At 47.7% G+C, this 21,648-nt stretch overlaps 1 long non-coding RNA gene across 1 annotated transcript; it reads left to right on the top strand.

Annotated features, from left to right (window-relative positions):
* Positions 1 to 20: 20 nt before the first annotated feature.
* LOC120412086 lies at positions 21 to 21,166 on the top strand. The gene is made up of 3 exons (XR_005604748.1): positions 21 to 1,338; positions 2,979 to 3,250; positions 18,137 to 21,166. It is a non-coding gene; the product is annotated as an uncharacterized LOC120412086 (long non-coding RNA).
* Positions 21,167 to 21,648: the final 482 nt, after the last annotated feature.

The raw sequence follows: 21,648 nt of genomic DNA, 5'->3' as shown, positions 1-21,648 counted from the left end.
TCCTCCCGCCTCTCCCCAGTCCCACCTCCGCCTCCTCCTCCTCCCCGTCCCCCTCCCCCGTTGCCGAGCCCCTCGCAGCCCGCGGGAGCAGCGGGGATGGAGCCGGGACAGGTCGGGATGGGCAGCGCGGGGCTCTCGGCTGCTCCCACCCGCTGGGGGCGGGGGATCCCGGCCCGGGGAAAGGAGAGGGAAACTGGGAACATTGGGGGCTGCACATCCAAACTGGGCCTTGCTGGGGACCCTGGGTGGGGACTTGGAGCCCTTGGGGCTCCTCTCGGAGCCTGGAGAGCCGGGAGGGGGAACGCAGAGAGGGCTGGGGGATCCCAGGAGTGGCATCACTGGCAGTCACTGCTTTGTACTGGGATCGTACTGACATCATACTGGCAGTGACTGGGCTGTACTGGGATCGTACTGACATCATACTGGGAGTAGCTGGGCCCATGCCGGTGGAGACTGCGATCCCACTGAGGGAGACTGGGATCATGCTGGGATCATACTGGGAGTGAGTAGGAGCCTTTGGGGGGCAATTGAGACCATGCTGGGGGCAAATGGGATACAGTGGGAGTGACTGGGATCATGCTGAGGGTGACTGGGGGCAGCTGGGAGCAACTGGGATCATGCTAGGAGCAACTGGGAGTGACTGGGTGCATGCTGGGGGTGATTGGAAGCAACTGGGCTTCTACTGTGATGAACTGGGATGATGCTGGAGGTGACTGGGATCATACTGGCAGTGAGTGCGACTACCCTGAGGCTGACTGGGAGTGGTTGTGAGCAAATGGGATAATGCTGGAAGCAACTGGGAGGAACTGGGAATATGCTGGAGGGAACTGGGAGAGACTGGGAGTGACTGGAGCAAAAGTGAGGGTGAAAGAGAGCAACTGGAACCTGTAGGTGGCAACTGGTTCATACTGGCAGTGACTGGGAGAACACTGGGGTCATGTTTGGATCCTATTGGGAGTGACTGGACTAATACTGGGAGTATCTGAGAGTGACTGGGAAACGCAGCATGCATATCATCCCCCATACTGGGGGTGACTGGGAGCAACTGGGAGCATGCTGGGAGCAAATGGCATCATACTGGGACTGACTGGGTTGATCTAGGAAGCTACTGGAACCATGCTGGAGGCAACTGGGACCATACTGGGAGTGCTGGCATGCGACTGGGATTATACTGGAGGCAACTGGGATCATATTGGTGTTGAAAGGGAGCTATTGGGATCACACTTTGGGCTACTGGGAGCAACTGAGAGCAACTGGGATCATGCTGCAAGCAAACTGGAGTAACTGGGAAGGACTGGACGCATGCTGGAGGCAACTGGGATATACAGGGCGTGACTGGTATGATACCGGGATAACAAACACCTTACTGGGACCACTGGGAGCATCTGGGAATGACTACGGACATGCTGAGGGCAACTGGGATATACTGGGAGTGTGTGTAACCATACTGGGGGTGGCTGGGGACACACTGGGAGCGACTGGGATTAACTGGGATTTACAGAGCCTTCTCTGGGACAGCTGGAAGTGATCCCCCCATTCCCCCACCCTCCCTCGGGCACTGCCGCATCTCCCAACCTGCACCGCCGGGATCTGCCCGGAGCAGCGCGATGGCTCCAGCGCTGGGGCTGGGGGCTCCTGGGGCGGTGAGGGGGGAGTGGGACCTTGGCACCCCCTGGGACTCCTCTGAGCTGCCATTCCCGGGATTGGGACCCCCCTGAACTGCCGTTCCTGGCACCAGGACTCCCCTGCTCCCCTTATCCTTCACAGGGACCCCCCTGAATCCCCTATTGTCGGAAATGAGGACCCCCCTGCTCCCCTTTTCCTGGCTCTCCCATGTCTCCCAGCCTCCAGACTTCCTGTGTTCTGGATCCTGGGATGCCCTGGAACGCCTCGGTCCCGCATTCCTGCCTTCCCAGCCACCAGCCCCACCTTTCTGCAAAACCAGAGACCCCCTGAACTCCCGTTCCTGGACAAGGCGGGTGTCCCCACCCTGTCACCCCCCTTTTCTGGGAAACTCTGGACTCCCCTTTCCTGGGCACAGGGATCCCCTGGAACTCCCTTGTACCTCTCCCAGTCCCTGCACTCCCCTTTCCTTGACCCTGAGACTGCCCTGGACCCCCATTCCTGAGAACCAGGATGTCCTTTTACCCCTTTCCCTGGCACTGAGGCCCCCCTGCACCCCCTTATCCGGCACCAATGCAACCTTTTCCTGGCCACCCTGCCTCTCCCAGCCCCCAGACCCACCATTTTCCCTGACCCTGGGACCCCTGGGCCCCCATTCCTGTATTTCCCAGCCCCCAGACCCTCCTTCCCTCACACTGAGGGCCCCTGGCATCCCCTTTCCTGGGCACAGAATTCCCTGGACACCCCACCCCACCTCTCCCAGTCCCTGCACCCCCTTTCCTTGACTCTGAGCCCCTGAACCTCCTTCCAGCTCTCCCAGCTCTTCAAGTCCCTCCTCTCCTTGACCTGTGGACCCCCTTGGATCCCCAAACTCCCACCCCCTCAGATCTCTGTGTCCCCCCAGTTCTCCACTCCCTGCAGTACCTGGAAGTGGCGCTGTCAGAGCCTGGCCTGGGGTCCCCCAGTCCCTGATCACGGGGATGTGGACGGGACCCCCTCCGAGCGCTGCCACAGTGAGCGGGGCCGGATGGAGCTGCAGGCATGGGGATGGGAGGGGGAGCCGAGCAAGGATACTGGGATAGCCAGACCCGGGATATTGGGATAGCCAGACCTGGCTCAAGGAGAGGAACTGGCACGTGGCTGACAGTGACCTGGAGACAGGGCCTGTACAACCAGAGTGGGGCGACGGGGGGGAGCTGGGGGCTGGGATCTGTGGGAATGGGGTGGATCTCTAGGGGTGGGATCTGTGGGAGTGGGATGGGATCTGTGTGCGTGGCATAGGAATCCAGGGAGCTGCAAGGGGCTCCGTGGGGCTGGGACACGACTCCATGGGTCCGTTCTCTCCTCGTTCCCAGGTCTCCCCACGGTGCAGGTGGTTTCCAGCTGTGACCTGTCCAATGGAGTGTCCATGGATCCCACCGCCATGGCTACGATGGGTGGGATTTCATCTCCTTCCAGCTGGGATCCAGGAGCTTTGCAGTGTCGGACAGTGCCACCTGGATCCCCCAGAGGTGCTGGGAATCCAAAGGGATCCTGGCAGAGCAGATGAAGCATTACCTGGGACACACCTGTGTGGAAGAGCTCCCAAAATACATCGGATGTGGTCAGGAGGCTCTGGAGCACAAAGGTGGGTGTGGGAGGGGGAGGGGAATTCCTATGGGAATGTGGGATTCAGGAATGGGGCACTTGGGAATGCAGGAATTCCCATGGAATTTCCATGGGCGGATCTCACTCTCATCCCAGTCAGGTGAGAATTCCATGGATGGATCTCCCCCCAGCCCATTGCCATGGGAATTCCATGGGGAAATGATTGGAATTTATGGCCAATCAAATCCCTGCTGCAATTCAATGGGACATAAATCCCAATCCTTTCCCCAGGCCGGGGAGTGCCCTCTCCCTGCCCCGAGCCGAGCTCGGGCCTTTCCTTCGGTGTTCTCTGCCCTGCCCGGGGCAGGAGGGCACTGACAGAGCAGCTTTGGTGGCGCCAGGCACCGGCCGGGCTCCGGCCACTGCAGGTGGCTCCGCAGGAATGTCTGGCACCAAAGCTTAAAGCGAACAACAGCTCCTGGAGGGGATTCTGCCCCCTCTGCCTGTCCTGGGAGCCCAAGGGCAACGCCCCGGCCACAACAGCCCAGAGTGCTGGAGCACAGTGTCCCTGGGCCAGGCCGTGTTCCCTGGCTGTCCCCTGTCCCTCGGCTCTCCCCTGTCCCTCGGCTCTTCCGTGTCCCTCGGCTCTCCCCTGTCCCTCGGCTCTCTGGGGCCGGGGGTGGCAGCAGGACCTGGGGCAGCCCTGGGGGAGAACAACCCTGAGCCCCGGCTGGGCCAGTTCCCCCAGTTCCCCCAGGGGGGCCCAGGTCACTCCCAGCATGGGCCCTGGGGCTCCCAGTCACCCCCAGTATGATCCCAGTCACTTTCAGTTACACTCAGTATGATCCCAGTATGACCCTGGTCACTCCCACTATGATCCCAGCATGGTCCCACATGTTCACCCCTAGTATAGTTCCAGGCACTCCCAGTAAAGTCCCAGTTTCTCCCAGTATGATCCCAGTCACTCCCACTGTGGCTCCAGTCCTCCCCAGTATGATTCCAGTATGAACCCAGTCACCCTCAGTATGATGCCATTTGCTCCCAGCATAGTCCCAGTAACTCCCAGTATGATCCCAGTCACTTCCAGATACTCCTAGTATTATTCCAGTAACTTCCTTTATGGTTCCTCTATGATCCCAGTCACTCCCAGTGTCTCGCAGTGTCTCCCAGTAGCTTCCAGCATGATTCCAGTCACTCCCTGTATATCCCAGTTGCCCTCAGGATGCTCCTAGTCACTTCCAGTATGATCCCAGTATGACCCCAGTCACCCTCAGTGTTGACTCAATTGTTCCCAGTATGATCCCAGTTGTCCCCAGCATGGTACCAGTTCCTCCCAGTCTGATCCCAGTTGCTCTCAGTTGCCCCTAGCACAGAGCCAGTTATTCCATGTATGATACCTGTATGTGTCCGGTAGTATCCCAGTCTCCCCCAGCATGGTCCCAGTCAATCCCAGTTGCCCCCAGTGTAGATCCAGTCACTCCCAGTTGCTCTCAGTGTGTTCCCAGTCACCCTCAGTGCGGTTACAGACACTCCCAGTATAGCCCAGTTGCCCTCAGCTTGCTCATAATCATTCCCAGTCACAGCCACTTGCCCCAGTAAGGTTCCAGTCTCCACCAGTATGATCCTAGTGTCGTGGTTTGACACTGGCCCAATGCCAGGCATCCACAGGAGTCCCTCGCTTACCCTCCCTTGCCACAGCTGGGCAGAGGAGGGAAAAGGAAAAAAAAAATTAACGAAGGGTTCATGAGTGAGATAAGGACCAGGAGAAAACACTCCAAGGGCGAAACAGGCTCAACTTAAACCAGAGGAGGATAATGAGAAATAAAGTAAGCCCTTAGAACACCTTCCCCCCCCCCCCCCAGCCTCTCCCTCCTTCCCACTGACAGCGCAGGGAGACAGGGCACGGGGGTTTGGTCAGTTCATCACTGAGACTTCCTTCTGCTGCTCCGGGAGAGGAGTCCTTCCCCTGTGAGGCCGTGGGGTCCCTCCGACGGGAGACAGTTCTCCGTGAACTTCTCCAGCATGGGCCCACTGTCATGAGCAGCAGCCACACCGCACCTGCTGCAGCGTGAGCCCCTCCCACGGGCACACAGTCCTCCCATGCCATGAGTCTGTCTTCCACAGGGTGTAGTCCTCCGAGGCCAGGCTGCTCCAGCCTGGGAGCAGGGCTTCTCCCCAGTGTGGATCATCTGGTGACGGATTATAGAATGAGAGCTTTGGTGGATCAGTGCCATGTTTGTCCCTGCTGGGTCCCTCATGAACCACTTAGGTGGCGCTCTCCTAGCACCTACGTGTGCACACAATCTCACCTTCACAGGTTATCACAAAGAGCCGCTCACACACAGAGTTTATGCACAAACCAGGGATAAAGAGGGGAGAGGGGTTCCGAGGTGTTTGATAGCAACACACCTGAAGGAGGCAAGAAGAACCCAGAACTGAAAGCCCACGCCAGTTTTATCCTGAGAGCTCCCAAAGGCAGACAGAGCGTCCAAAACCAATAGTCTGAGGGCTAGGGGGCAGAGGCAAGGTTGGGTGACATAACAGGGGCAAATGGGAAAAGGGATGGGAGGGAGGAGAGGGCCAGTGACCAGCAGAATCTAGACAAAGGGAGAGCTTTCTAGCACAGTGTTGTAAGGAGAGACCACTTTGAGGGCAACTTTTAGGGGGGTGTAAAGTGCACTGAGCCCCTGCAACATCTCCCCCTTATTTACTTTAAAAGGAGGCCTCCCCCAATTACTTGGAACTAACTAAGGTGGGAACCGTTCTTCCCCTTTCTATGAGCGGGGAAAGGGTATTTTGATCTTAACAGTGAGCGTCCAGGGTTGTGGCAGTATTTTAAACAACGAATGGATGGCAGAACAACCAGAAACACCCGTAAAGCCTCTGGAGGGAGGCAACCCCTCCCCCGAGTTCCCAATGTCCCAACAAGTCCTGAGTTCCTCCGATGGTGCTGGGTGCAGTGGACCTTTCTGGGCTACTGAGGCTGCTATTTCCATGCTCTTATCAGCCACAGCATCCACAGCCACAGCAGCGTCTCTGGGTACTTGCTCAGATTAGGGACATCTAGGAGATGGCAGGGTGACAGGTGCCAGGTTCCATGGGGGAGTCAGGACAGATGTCTCTGTAAGGGTCTCAAACAAAGTTGTTAAGGACCGTCGAATCACTCGAGAATACCCGAAACTGGAAATGTTCTTTCTCCCTTTATCAATTTCCCTTTTCCATCCCCTCTTTTCAAAAAAAGAGGGTAGGTATAGGGTATAGGAAGGGTAAGGGATTATTCGGGCAGGGAAACCATGAGGGAAGGTCAGGGGGGTTCAGGGGGATTTTTAACTGAACCAGTCTGGAGGGGGTGCAAATTAGATGTTCATGTGGCTTGTCACTTTGCGTTGACATCGCCTCCAGGCGGCACTAGTCTCGTCTTTGGCTGATTCAGCGTCAGGGTTAGCTGTGTTTTTTCTTATGGTCTCAGGAGTTGGTGGTGGTGGTCCAAGGTAGGGCTTGATATTCTTTACCAGCACCCATTTCAAACCTGCTGGTGTGGAAACACAAGCATATCCCCTTCCCCAGGTGTGGAAAGGGTCCCTGAATTTGACAGCTCTCTGGATCCTTGACCAACACCGGTGGCTGTTCCTTTAATTTGGCCTGTGTTGAATTGGTAAAGTATCAGAATATGGGGGGGGTGGGTTCTGAGAAGGAGTTGTTTAAGAAATTGATGGTAAAGAGCCTTTGCAGAGTCTCACAACGGGACAATTAACCTCTGCACCTCCACGTTGTTGGTCAAGGACCCTCTTGAGAGTTTGGTGGGTCCTTTCAACAATAGACTGTCCTGTGGGGGAGTGGGGCATGCCAGTGGTGTGCTGGGTGCCCCACTGATTAAAGAAACCTTGCAATTTATTAGAAACATAGGCAGGACGATTGTCCATTTTCACTTCTTTGGGCACTCCCAGAGTGGAAAAGGCAAGGAGAAAGTGTTTTATTATGTCTGTTGTTGTTGAGCTTTTGACCCTTCCTTCTCGGACCAGGGTAAAAGAGCAGAGGAGGCTGCTGTTCTGCTAAGTTCTTTATTTCATAGTCTCATAGCTTTCTTGAGGGCAGAGTTTGAAGGGAGCTACATGATAAAGGCAACCAGCAACAGCAACAACAGGCAAAAACCAGCTTCTTCTTCTATATACTCAACAATTTTTCTTATGGAAGTGTGGATTATATTTGCTAATTAACTAATAAGATTAACACACGATTCTAGTTTTCCTTTTCTTAACCCATCCTGGTCTAATTCTAACAGTCGTAAGCCTTACACAAGTGTTACATAGGTATTACACAGATTTGCATATACAGTTTCTATCAGTTCTTATTGTTTATGTGAACACTCTATCTAAAAATGTGAACAGTTTAATTCTATCTATGTTTTGTCTAAAGTAAAGAATTCTGTGAAAGGTAATACTGCTGCAGCAAGAACTGTGTTTAAGGTCTCTGCTACAGCTTTTTAATGTTTAAGGCACTTAGCATATATTTCTACTAAAAGTTAAAAAATCTGTATTTCTATTTCAGTTTGGTGTGACTTCATGTATTTCAGCTTGTCCAAAGGTTTTAATTCAATCCCTGTGCTTTGGCTTTCCTCTGGGCCTGAGTCCAGAGGAGCTTTCACTCCAACATCTCCCCCTCTTGTTTGAACCATGAAGACTTCCTTAATAGCTTTGTTGATAATTTGCCGGAAACATTGAAGTAAACAAGGCACCATTATTAACACAACTATAATGATAACTAATATGTAAAAACCCATCTTTAAAAGCTCTTTCACCCATGTTGTTAAGTTCTATCCATCAAGCAGATTATCTAACCAAGTTCCATCATCAACTCTAATCTTTGACACACCTCCTTTCAGTTGTTGAATACTCTTATGAATGGATTCTGAATGATCAGAGAAATTCATACAGCACATTCCTTCAAAGTCTTTACACCCATGTCCATGTGCTAATAAAAGGAAATCAATTGCAGCCCTGTTCTGCAAAGTTGCACATCTTTGGTATCTGTTAGCATATCGCTTAATGCAAGGGAAATAGCATTGAATTCCTTTCTCAGCCAACACCCTAGTCGGTCTAACTGTTTCAGTGCAACTCCTGAAGCAAGTTGTGGTAAAAGAAGAGCTGCTGAGAGCCTTTCCACAGGACCTCAGGGTACAAAATCATCATTACAATCTGGCTTATACTGAAGAATAGACCTTTTATGTCTCATAAAAGCAAGCATTTTTGCACTGAGTGTTAGCAAAGTAAGTTTTCCCACGCTACATGGTCCACCAGTGATGTATGCTGGGATAGTAGGCCAAACTCTACCTCCACAAATGAAAAATACTCCACCTGGTAATTGAAAGGGAGTATTGTTACAGTGCAGATCCTGTAACACCATGTATCAAACAAGGAGTCCCGTGGAAAGAAATATATATGGACAGATTCTTGGTAGATGTTTCAGAGAGATGTTTATTTCTCCAACCGCATGGCCAGGGCTCTGCCGAGGAACTCTTACAGTCATGGGACCCGAGGGTCCTTGTCCACGCAGGGAAACACAGAACAACCAATGGGAACGAGGCTGACCAGGGGCAGGGAAACCCCCTGTCTGTCCCCTCAGGGTCCCTCTCCCAGGGCTACACGGCGGGGGAGGAGACCCCAACATTTCACCCGTTTATTTTTAGAAAAAGAGATGTAAAACTTAACATTGAAAACAACTGGATAAACATAACAAGAACAGTTTCAAAACAAAACAAGCCACCCTCCTGAGTCTTTAAATGTCCAAACAGATTCTCTGGAACATCTTAAGGCTGGCAGAAGGGGGACAGGACTCTCCGAGCATGCTTTGTGGGGAAACTGAAGCAGGAGAGGGTTTAATTTCTTCCCTCCCCCTTTTCATCCCCCCCTCAGCATTGGAAAGGGATTTTTGGGGAAACAATTGGCAAAGACATGGTTTTGTGAGGGAAACCATGGATGAAAAAACGGATTGGGAATACACTGGGGGTAATAGGACATAGGGTAAAAGGGAAAGGTGGGATTAGGAAAGGGAGACTGTAGGGGGGGCTTACAATGGAGATACTGTCTACCATGACTACGATTTTTTGCATATATACTGCCTTTTACAGGAACACCATCAGGCCCAGTGACCTGCAATGCTTGTAACCCTTTTCTACCTTGTGTAATTTTGAATTCCACCACCTCTCCATCTCCCAAGCTTGCGATGCATTTTTCAGGGTTATTCTTTTTAATAGCAGTTCTATGCACGAATATGCCTTGCTGGTTGTCACATCTTGTTATAAAACCATAATTTTGTTTAACATTATGCCACTTTACCATTCCTAAAATCTTAGCTACTATGATCTTTTCCTTTTTCTGAGTGGCTGCTGTTTTCTGTCTCGCTGCATTCTTGCTTTCTCTTTCGCTCGCTCCCGTGTTGGAATTGCTGGAGCTGCTGGGGCTGCCAGGGCCGCCGGAGCTGCTCGTGCCTGCGTGCTTTTCCCAGGGTCATGTTCGGGGCCGTGCGGGCTGGGCCGGGCCGCGCCGCTCAGTTCTCTGCGGGTCGCCTCCTCTGGTCACAGCTTCGCTGCTGATGCCAGGCGCTGCAGCCACATCTCGGCCGGGCCCCCAAGCAATGACTCCCCCACGCCCTGCTCCAGCATGCGTCTCGGCTGGGCGCGGCTCCACTCCACCGCCACCACCCGCGCGCCGCCCCTCTCGGTCGGGCGTTCACAGGGCTCGCTGAGTATCATATACAGAATGAATTACAGAAGTATAATTGCACCATAAAGTCTGATTTTTATATAAATTGTGATAAGGAGTAACATCCTTAATTAAAGATTGACTGTTGTTTGTATAATTAAATTTGACACAAAAGGTCATATATGTAGAACCAAGGATGGCTAATTCCTGAGGTTCAGAAGATGCCTTGGGAAGGTGAGGAACCCACCAATCCCATGCATCTACTGGATTGTAGTAGTTCCACACATTTGTCTTAACAAAGGGACCCTGAAAAGCTTCATCAATTTCTATCGGGATTGGCCAAGCATCCATTGGCACACCAACCAAGCAGGTGTGAAATGGTTTCTCAGGGGTCGTGTCGGACAGACATATGGCATCTAAACCTGATGCATTAGCTAAAGTCACCCAAACGTTAGCTTTAGGTTGGTTAACAGGTAAATCTGCATAGCCAAAAGCAAGCAAAGCAAAAAAGCATAAGCATAATTTTCGATTAAGTTCCATATTCTTCTTACACTATCATCTAACAAAGAATTCTACAATATTACTGATTCCCACACCCAAAGTTCACAATCTTCTGTAGATAGAATGCAAGATGTCAGGCAGAGGTTGCAATCTCTGTTCAGCTCACATCTGTGTGCCTGCTTCTTTACTTGTGGGGTTGTCAGCGTTTCTTCGCATTTGATAGGGTTTCACGTTCTTTGCTGGAAGCCATCTGAGTTGGCCGCCTGTGGAAACACAAGCAAACCGTTTGCCCACATTATTAGAGGAAATGGACCTTCAATCTTCCCTGTTTCTGGGTTTCTAATTAACACTGGAGGATTCTCTTTTAACTTTGCTCTTGCACTGTTAGAGAAATGTCTGAAAATTGGTGGATCAGGCTCTACAAAAGAGCTGTTTAAAAAATTAAAGACATACAGAGCTTTGTTCAACCTCGTCTGTGGTGTTGCCTGTGCCAACCCTCCTTTTTGCTGATCTAAAATAAGTTTTAAAGAGTGGTATGTTCTTTCAACAATGGCTTGACTTGTGGGAGAGTAAGGAACACCAAAAGTGTGCCACACTCCCCAAGCCATTAAAAAGTCAGCCAATTTCTTTGCTGTGTATGCAGGGCCATTGCCTGTTCTTATCTCTTGAGGTACCCTAATGAAGGAAATGCTTGCAAAAAATGCTGACAGGCATGACTGGCTGTCTCACCTGTATGTACTGAAGCAAAGACTGCACCTGAAAAGGTATCCACTGACACATGGATATTTTTAAATTTCCTGAAAGACAGGTATTTGGTAATATCTGTCTGCCACAATTGCAAGCTTTGCAATCCTCATGGATTGACTGCTCCTGTTGAGACAGGAGGCTGTACAAGTTGGCAGTCAGGACAGGCACTTACGCTTGCTTTTGCCTGATCCTTAGAAAGATGAAACATTCACATGAGTGCTTGCACATTTTGATGTAAAAGGCATGACTCAGTTTTGCTTGTTCAAAAATGTTAGGCAGAGTATTAACAAGAACTACTGTCAATTCATTGGCTCTTACATGACCTTATTGCTCTGCTGAATTGTTAAATTGAGAGCGTCAAGGGTTTTTGCAAGTCTCTGGTCGATTACTTCTGACTGACTTTTGAGATCCTTTTCAAGTGACTCTCCCAAGGTAGCTGCTTGTATGGTAGCTATTTGCTGAGGTCTGCCAATTTTGCTGCAGGCTTCTATCATTTGTGATAAAGTAGGTTCTTGTTCAGGTAGGCTTCGAATGACTTTTCTACATTCTTCATTGGCATTCGCATATGCAAGGTTGCAAAGCAAGAGTGGTTGGGTTTCATCATCCTCACACTGCCTTTCCAAGGCTTGTGTCAGGTGATCGATGAATGCTGTATAGGGCTCTAATGGACCCTGCTTTACTGATGTGTAAGTCCCTTCTGGGCTCCCCACCGGCTGTGTCAATAAAAAAGCTTTGCAGGCTGCTTTTTTTATGTCCCCTAACACTACTCTCGGTAAATCTATTTGTTCTTCAGGCTTATCGTTGGGGGGGGTCGCCTGTTAGCTGGGCTATTGTAAGTGCTGCGTGGGGACCTCCCGCATGTGTTGCATTTTTTTGATTCAAGAATTTCCTCCATTTCATGTCCCATAGGATGTATTGTGATTCTGTTAGAATTGATGAAGCAATGTATCTGCAATCAAGAGGTATTAAATCTGCATTATCAATTACTGCTTTTAGCAGCTGTTTAAAATATGGTGAGCCTATCCCATTTTCTCGAATCTCTCTTCTCAAATCCTTGATATCATCCTGGTCTACCTTCACCCATCTTGGTTCGGCATTCCCTTGGCCATATCTGACTGGCAAAGCTAGAAGTGGCTCTTGGGCTAAGTCAAAATCTTTTTCTTTTAGTGCCTTTTGTCTAACTTCTGCCCAGTCTGTTGTCACTGGCTTTTGACTTTCCCTTAGAGGGTGTCTTGATGAGGGAGAGATAGGTTTTCTTCTTCACCAGAAGCAGAACAATCATTGTCCATTCTTCTGTGTTTATTATTCCAGCAGCTGTTTCTTTCTGGTCCATCTCCCCCCTTTCTGTGCAATAGAATGGGTTCCGAGGCAGGCTGTATCTGTGTCTGTGTATTGTCAAGTATTTGAGGGTGCAATAACAGAAGCAGCCACAGGTGGTGCTGCAGCTGGCGGATGAGCAACTTGTTGGTTACAAGATGGCACCAGCGGAAGTACGTAGGCATTGTTTACGGAAGTGATGAGGGCACCGCCATGTTCTTGTATGGCAGATGGCGTTGTTGGGACATCAGCTGGTTGTCTGGGATAACGTGAGCGCACATTTTGTACATCGTGGGTACCCGGCAAGATTTCTGTAGTGAAGTAGTTTTTTGGCCAAGCACCGGCTTGAATATAGAAGACTTGATCCATTTGAGGAACCATGGGCAGAGGGTCATGGCCAGGGTGGTCCAGCGGCAGGCCGGCTGGCACAGGCAGTGGCTGCACCAATGGTGGGGAAACAAGCGCGGGTGCCGAATGCTGCTCCGTCATGGGCTGCAGGTTGGACACCGTAGCAGCTCCGTGCAGGGGGGAAGAAGTGAGTGGTGGCAGCAGGAGGCCACACACAGAGGTCTGGCGCTTGGATCAGGCAGCAGGACCGAGTTTGAATCTATAAAAATTTCGGGTTTCTTGGCTGTGGAGGCAAAAAGTAAAGCTGTTTCGCAAAGGGAAGGGAAAATCCCTCCTGTTTTCTCAGGCCAGGAGGGGTATGGGAATCCCAATAAGAAAGGAACGGCAGCACCTGCAGAAAACCCGTCTGTTGCCCGTAGAGATGGGGCGGAGTCAGGGGCAAAGACGAAGGGGGGGTTGCTCCGTCTGCTGCGGCTTCCAAAGCATCAGCAGCGGCTGCGCTCGGCTTGCTCGGAGAGGCACCTGGAGGTGCTGGGGCTTCACACGGAGCTGTTTGAACTAGCTGTGCAGCCCGAGAACACGGCTGTGCCATGTCCGCCGGTCCCGGGGGGTCCTGGGTCTGCAGTTTAACAGCAGTTAAAGAACGTGGAGGTTTTGTGAGTGGGCTATCTGCACCCAAGGTGCTACATGCAAACTCGCGTGCACATGTGTCTCCTGTATGTGCCATCTGGCTGAGAGCCCTCTCCACCCACATTAGTGTCTAGCTGCGATATAGAATTTGAAACTGGAGTTTGCAGTATTTCGTTATTGGATTCTATTTCAAGGACTGTAATTATGAATTTAGAGAAGGGATTATTCAATATTTCAACAATTATTTGCCATATGGGCAGTATATTTGATACAGATTTATTTCCACGGATGGATTCATCAAATAATTTTATACCTATTTGGTCCCATACTTTTTTTATTTAATGCAGAGCCTGCTTTAACTTCTGAGAAGTTTTTTTGAGCATATATTAAAAGATCTTTCAAATCTTTGCTTGGGATCTTGTCATTATTACATATTAATAAATATTTTAGATGTTCATAATCTGCCTCTGCTCTTTTGTCGTATTGTTCCCCATCTAGATTACTCCAAAGGATGCTTACCTTTCCTCCCCAGAGGTAAGCTTCAGTAACACAGTTCTTGTGCTCATGGAACGAGCTCTGGCGTGCCCTTGATCAGAGAGAGTCCAGCTGCGTTACTTCTGTGCGTCGCAGAAGTGACTTCGGCATCAAGAAGGGTGCTGCTAGCTGAGCTAGCTAGCTGGCTTCTTTGCAGAGGGAACACGTCAGGAACCAATGATGTAGGTTCACATTAGTTTGGAGGTAAAGGAAGAGAGAGGCTGTTCTGGTCTGGCTTCTAACAGGTTTATTGCCAGAAGTTTCACAACCAGAACATGGCGATGATCATAAGCTGGGATGGGATGGGATGCTCCCGAGACTCTTTTCCTCAGTTTTATAGGGGGTTTGAAAACCACGGGGAAAGGGAAAAACAACCAATGAGTTACAAGCCAGGGGGAGGATACAATTCAGCAAGAACCACTGGGGGAAACCGAGAGGCGGGAGTTATAACAAAGAACCAATGAACAACCAAGTAACCGAGAATTTTCCCAAACCGGGGGAGGCGGCTTGTACCCGGGCACCACCCAGGGGGGATGCGGCTTAGGTTTCTGAGCCATCCCTCGACCCACCCTCGGAGTCTGTCTCTTCTGGAAACTCGATCCAGGGGATGGGCTGGGATTGGTTGGTGTAGGAGCTTGGGTGGGTCGGTCGGGACGGACGGAGACGAGAGATCTCTGAAGTCAGATCTTGGAACATGCGGTTTATTGCAAAGGGCGTGGGTATAGGGGCACTGCTTAGAGCTGCCAGACTCAGCTCGGAGCAGGCCCAGGAGAGCAAGAGAGTAAGCGGGTAAGTAAAGAGAGAGAGAGAGCGAGAGGAATGAGAGTGAAGAAGAAGTATGAGAGTCTGAAGTCCTGGTTACAATACAATAAATAAATCATCTTCTGTACTGAATATTCTAATTGTCACTAACCAATCTAATACAAGATACAAATCCTATAGCATTTACATACAGCCTGTAAGAGTTCTTATATTACCATAGAGTGTTACATCTTAACTTCTAAAAACTACTCTTTGGACCCCTTCTGCTGAGCTAGTAGGGTCTGCTCTGACCCTTGGACCTGCCTGCAAGCAGAGGGTATTGTTCAATCAAGAGGGGATTACCTTCAGTCGGCCATACCATTGTTTTCCAGTTGTTCAGTAACTAAGACTTGGTATCTCAAAAGGTGGCTTTCATTTCAATGTTGCTTATAGTTTTCATATTCCCAAAATCTTTTGTCAGGCAATCATATTTATAAGACTTTCCTGTTTCATCTTCCCCAACAGGTTGGCATCTCGCTGCCCTAGCCCCGCAGTGGGCTGGGTCATAGCAACACTTCAGCACAGTTCTCTCCAGCTCATCCTTCAAGCTGGGTTTATGTTTTCCTTTCAGCATCAAATAGATACCGTGTCACCTTTCATTTCAAGGTCCACTTTGCTCCCAGGATTTTTCTGTTTCTTCCAAACAGCCTTTTTCTTCCTACTTTGGAGATGCTTCAACAGGAAATTCTTTTAAGTTTTCTCCCTTAAAATAGAGGCACCATTTGTTGAGATTTTGGTGGGATACCCTTCCTTTTCAGACAAGGGTGAAAGAGCAGAGGAGGCTGCCGTCCTGCTAAAATTCTTTATTTCATAGTCTCATAGTTTTCTGAAGGCAGAGTTCAAAGGGGTTACATGATAAGGCCAAGCAGTAACAGCAGCAGCAGGCAAACAGCAAGCAGTAAACAGCTTCTTCTTCTATTATCTAAACTTACAGAAGTGTGGATTGTATTTCTTGTTTGACCAATAAGATTAACACACAATTCTAAGGGTTTTTTTCTTAACCCATCCTGATCTAATTCTAACAGTTGTAAGCCTTACACAAGTATAACATAGGTATTACACAGATTTGCATATACAGTTTCTATCAGTTCTTACTGTTTATGTGAACACTCTATCTAAAAAAATGTGAACAGTATAATTCTATCTATGTTTTGTCTAAAGTAAAAGAATTCTGTGAAAGGTAATACTGCTGCAGTAAGAACAGTGTTTTAAGATTTCTTTGATGCAGCTTTTCAATGTTTAAAACACTTAGCATATATTTCTACTAAAAGTTAAAAATCTGTATTTCTATTTCACTTTGGTGTGGCTTCACATATCTCAGCTTATCCAAAGGTTTTAATTCAATCCCTGTGCTTTGGCTTTCCTCTGGGCCTGAGTCCAGAGGAGCTTGCACTCCAACATGAACCAATCTGGATAGATCAATGGCCACTAAGTTCAGAAAAATTGGCCCACATAACAGAACTAGTGCAAGAACAAGTCCAGAAAAGGCATTTGGCACCATCCATAAGTCCGTGGAACACACCTACTTTTACTATTCCTAAAAAGAATGGCAAGTGGTGTTTGTTACATGATTTAAGGGAAGTAAATAAGGTAATGGAAGACATGGGAGCACTTCAGCACCATCCGTAAGTTCATGGAACACACCTACTTTACTATTCCTAAAAAGAGTGGCAAGTGGTGTTTGTTACATGATTCAAGGGAAGTAAATAAGGTAATGGAAGACATGGGAGCAGTTCAGCCAGGATTACCATCCCCCAGTATGATTCCAAAACAGTGGGAAATATTGATAATTGATTTAAAAGATTGTTTTTTCACTATTCCATTGCATCCAGAAGATTGTAAAAATTTTGCTTTTTCTCTTCCCTCTGTTAACAAGCAAGAACCCTCCAAGAGATATGAATGGACCGTTTTGCCACAAGCTGTGAAAAATTACCCTACTATGTGCCAGTTGTTTGTGGCCTGAGCATTGACACCATTCAGGCAACAGTATCCAGAACTGATTATTTATCATTATATGGATGATCTTTTGATTGCAGGAATGCAATTGGACAGAGAACAAATTATTACAGAATTAGAACAACAGTTACAAATGAAGGGATTGGTTATTGCACCTGAAAAATTATAACAGATGCCACTTTGGAAATATTTGAGTTCAATAATAGATCAAACCACAGTAAGGCCACAGAAAATTGAGTTAAACCCTACTATTAAAACCCTTAATGATGTTCAAAAAATAGTAAGTGACATTAATTGAGTTCAGACAATATGTGGTATCACCAATTCAGATTTACAACCTCTGTTAAATTTATTGTCAGGAGGAGGAGGTGTTAATGCTCCTCGAAACTTAACTGAAGCAGTACAAAAGGCTCTTGAAAATATTGGGCAAAATTGTACAAGGCTATACATCCTGCTGGAATCCAGATTTGAATATTGCAGTAGCTATATTTAGTCAAAGAGCTCATGTGTTTGCAGTTATTTTTCAATGGGCCCAACGGCCAGATGTGTTGTGTATATTGGAATGGATCTTTTTGCCAGTAAAACCAAAGGAAACTATAATGTGGAATTATTAGACCATATTATAATGAAAAGCCGAAACCGGGTAATATAAATATCCAGATCCAAGCCTGCAGAAATTATTGTGCCAACAACTCAAGTATATTTAAATTGGATGCTAAGACATAGCAGAGGCTTGCAAATTGCTGCTTTAGAGTTTACAGGCAAACTCAGTGTTCATACGCCAGGACATCAAATGTTCACATTTGTAATACTGAGATAATTTCAAAATCCCTTTGTTCTTCTAAGCTGGTTCAAGGAATAACAATTTTCACAGATGCCAGTGGCAAAACTGGGAAGGCTGCTTATGTTTGGAGAGAGAAAGGGCAGTGGAAACAGGGAGTTTTATATGAAACAAATGACCACTCTACTCAGTATTTAGAATTATTGGCAGTAGCAGTAGTATTTGAAAAATTGAATGATCAGCCAATTAATGTTGTATGTGATTCACTTTATGTGGTATGAGTAACTTGTTGCTTAGAACATGCATTCTTAAAGGAATTGAATAACGATGACCTATATTTGCTTTTTCGCCGCTTGCTTTTTGCTTTATCAAAGACACACTGTGTTTATTTTGTTACTCATATTTATAGTCATTCTAAGTTTCAGGGTAGCCCAGCCAAAGGCAATGCATGAGCAGATTACTCAGTTTCTCCTGCCTGGGCTGCTCCTGCAGGAAATAAGTTTCAGCAAGAAGCACAGTCACATCAATTTTTTCATCAATCAGCAAAGCTCCTGCACTGACAATTTCATATTTCCTGAACTGATGCACAAACTATTGTGGTGTCTTGCAGTGATTGTCAACAACTTCATCAGCCATTGGGGACAGCAGTTAATCCTAGAGGACTTGGACCCTTGGAGTTATGGCAAATGCATGTAACGCATTTTCCAGAGTTTGGACAACTTCCGTTTATTCATGTGTCTGTTGACTGTTTTTCTCTTGCAGTCTGGGCCACCATACAAACAGGAGAAACCACGAAACATGTTCTAAAACATTTACGCATGGCTATTACTGCCCTTGGATTCCATGTACCTTGAAAACTGACAACGGCCCGGGGTTATACCAGTCGTAATTTTGCCACCTTTTGCAATGTGTGGGGTATTACTCATATCACTGGTACTCCACATTCTCCCACAGGACAAGCTATCATGGAACGCACCCATCATACCCTGAAGCAATTGCTTTACAAACAAAAAGGGGAGAATTGTCCCTTTCGCCTCAAGCTCACTTGGAAAAAGCTGTCTATGTAATGAATTATTGATGTATCCCAGGGGATAATCTTGTTCCTCCTGCGGTAAAACATGGGGCAGGACTAAAAGGGGACTTGAATGAAACTCCACAAGATAGTGGGAAAGTATGCGTAATAAACGGGGCTACAGGGCAATGGGAAGGACCAATGCAATTACTAACCTGGGAAAGGGAGTATGCATGTGTTTCCACAGATAGGGGATCATGCTGGGTGCCTGCAAAGTGGGTGAAACCGTGGCTGGGGAAAGACAGTGATCCCAACCTGTGTGCTGATGCTGAAAATTGAAATCTCACCTCAGCTACAGCTCAAATGTCCTGATTCAGACTGTGGAAAGTGTAAACTGTGGGTATTGTGTGTATGCTTAACTTGAGATGCAAGATGGTATTGCAGTAGTATTAATCTTGTTACGAAAAAATGTAAAGAAATACATTCTGCAGGGGAATGTAAAGTAGGAGTAGAACAAGTTTTGTGTTGGAACAAGATTCCTTTGCCAAAAGAGGCTAAAGAATGGTGGGTACCTGAGGATGACTGGTCGTGGCTTTTAACGCACTGGAAGGAGAGAATGCAGGAAAAATGGGGTCCAATGAGAAAATTTCAGTGATCACATTTTTACTGTTAAGCCTTATGACAACAGTCAAAGCACACGATAATCTGGAAGTAGTGCCGTGACACAATGTGTGGGTTACTTTTGCTAATGTTACTAAGCAGGATTCCTTTTGTCTGTCTATGGCTACACCAGCTGACCCATTCCGTACTTGCTTGATAGGCATACCTGACTTTAACCCTGAACGATTCAAGGGATATATAAATTGACCAATTCCTGCTACTTGCAATGCTACAATGCATCCTGCTACATTATCAGCTGGTTCACAAGCAGCAGGAGCCATAGCTAATTGTACAAAGGACTTGCTTTTGGCACTTAATGCAATCTCAATAGAGCCCCAAGAGCTGTTAGGTTCAATGGGAAAGAACGGCAGTTGTGTTGAATTTGGTAATGTTTACAGTGTTCTGGTGCATCTTAATAGAACCAGATAGCAAGACCCAGAAATAAATTATAGCTATTTCCAAAACATCTCACCCAAAGCACCAGAATACCATCAACGTGTTCCAAATCAAACTCGGAAAATAGGGTGCCAGCAGAATGAGTATTTTTTTTGCCCACACCAATTTGTGCATGAAGTAAACAATCCATCTGCCGCTCTTTGGAATAATGATGCACCTGAACGGCTACCACCTGGCATATTTTTAATTTGTGGGGATTGGGCATGGCAAGGGATACCATCAGGAGTAATAGGGGGATCATGTTTCTTGGGAAAACTTACTTTGTTCACACCTTCCAAGGTAGACCTACTAAATCACACTGCAAGGAACTTTACGAAGAACCTACCACAACAATCATGATGAAGGGTGTCTCAGTTAGGTCCTGAATGTAATGGAAAGATTCAGTTTTGGTCAACACCATCACGGGTTATTACTTCCTTATTAACACCAAGTGTCGCTGCAGCCAGAGCCTTACGTAACTTAAAAAAGCTGGCTTGCTGGATGGCAAAACAATTAAACATCACATCAAATATTATCACTGACATGTTAGTTGATGCAGACAGTGTAAGGCATGCATTATTACAGAATAGGGCTGCTACTGAGTTTTTGCTGCTAGAGCAGGGACATGGTTGTGAGGACTTTGAAGGAATGTGTTGTATGAATTTATCTGATCATTCTGTATCCATCCATAAAAGACTTAAGGAAATACAGGAAAACATGAAAAAGATCATGACAGGACACCGACTAGACACATGGTTGGAAGGATTTGGGCTTACTGGGTGTTTGAAAGATATTGTCAAACAAATCCTTACTATAGGGGGCATGTTTATTTGTTTTTTAATTGTTTTGCCATGTTTAATCACTCGTATTCCTAGAATGGTGCAGTAATCAATGCACAGCATATGGCTGGTTCAAGGAAAGAAAGGGAGAAATGTGGAAACCATGTTTTTACTGGAAAATGGACATCTCATGAACCAGCCATAAGATAGAGGAACCAGAGCACATAAGACAGAAGGACTTAAGCATGTACACAGGGAAAAAAGTTCATTGTGAAAAAGGAACAAGCAGCATTTGGGAGGATGTGAAAGAGGAACAAGCAAAGGATAAGAAAATGCAAACTGAAGGACAGTTGTGACATACACGACAGACAATGTGACACACATACAAGAGCCAATCATAAAGCAAAAATTAGCATGTGAAATAGGCCTTAACCAATAACAATTATGCACGATCACATGTAGGGAAGCAAAAACTGTATAATAGGGAAAATAGTTCATCAGTAAAATGGCTTCTGCTTGATTCACATTGAATCGTGTAGAGTCCATTGTTTCTCTCCACATGGGCCCATGATGCCTCAGGCCATCAAGGCAGAGATGCCACCTATAAGTGGGCATAAGGCCGTGGGATGGATCTAACCATGGACAGTATCTCCCAGGTCGTCCATGACTGTGACGCATGAGCTGCGATCAAGCAGGCCAAGCGGGTGAAGCCCCTGTGGTACGGTGGGCGATGGTCCAAATACAAGTATGGGGAGGCCTGGCAGATTGATTACATCACACTGCCTCAAACCCGCCAAGGCAAGCGCTGTGTGCTCACAATGGTAGAAGCCACCACTGGATGGCTGGAGACCTACCCTGTGCCTCACGCTACAGCCCGGAACACCATCCTGGGCCTTGAAAAGCAAGTCCTTTGGAGGCATGGCACCCCTGAGAGAATCGAGACCAACAACAGGACTCATTTCAAGAACAGCCTTATCAACACCTGGGCTAGAGAACATGGGTGTACCACATCCCTTACCACGCACCAGCAGCTGGGAAAGTGGAACAGTGCAATGGATTGCTTAAAACCACCTTGAAGGCACTGGGTGGGGGAACTTCTAAGAATTGGAACAGCATCTAGCAAAGGCCACCTGGTTAGTTAACACCCAAGGCTCTACCACCAATAGAGCTGGTCCAGCCCAATCTGAATCCCTGCATACAGTAGATGGAGATAAGGTCCCAGTAGTGCATGTCAGA

This window comes from Corvus cornix, unplaced genomic scaffold (genome assembly GCF_000738735.6).
Source record: "Corvus cornix cornix isolate S_Up_H32 unplaced genomic scaffold, ASM73873v5 scaffold10, whole genome shotgun sequence".
Classification (NCBI taxonomy): Eukaryota; Metazoa; Chordata; class Aves; order Passeriformes; family Corvidae; genus Corvus; species Corvus cornix.
The sequence above is the reverse complement of the archived record's forward strand: the minus strand, read 5'-3'. Positions and strand labels throughout refer to the sequence as shown.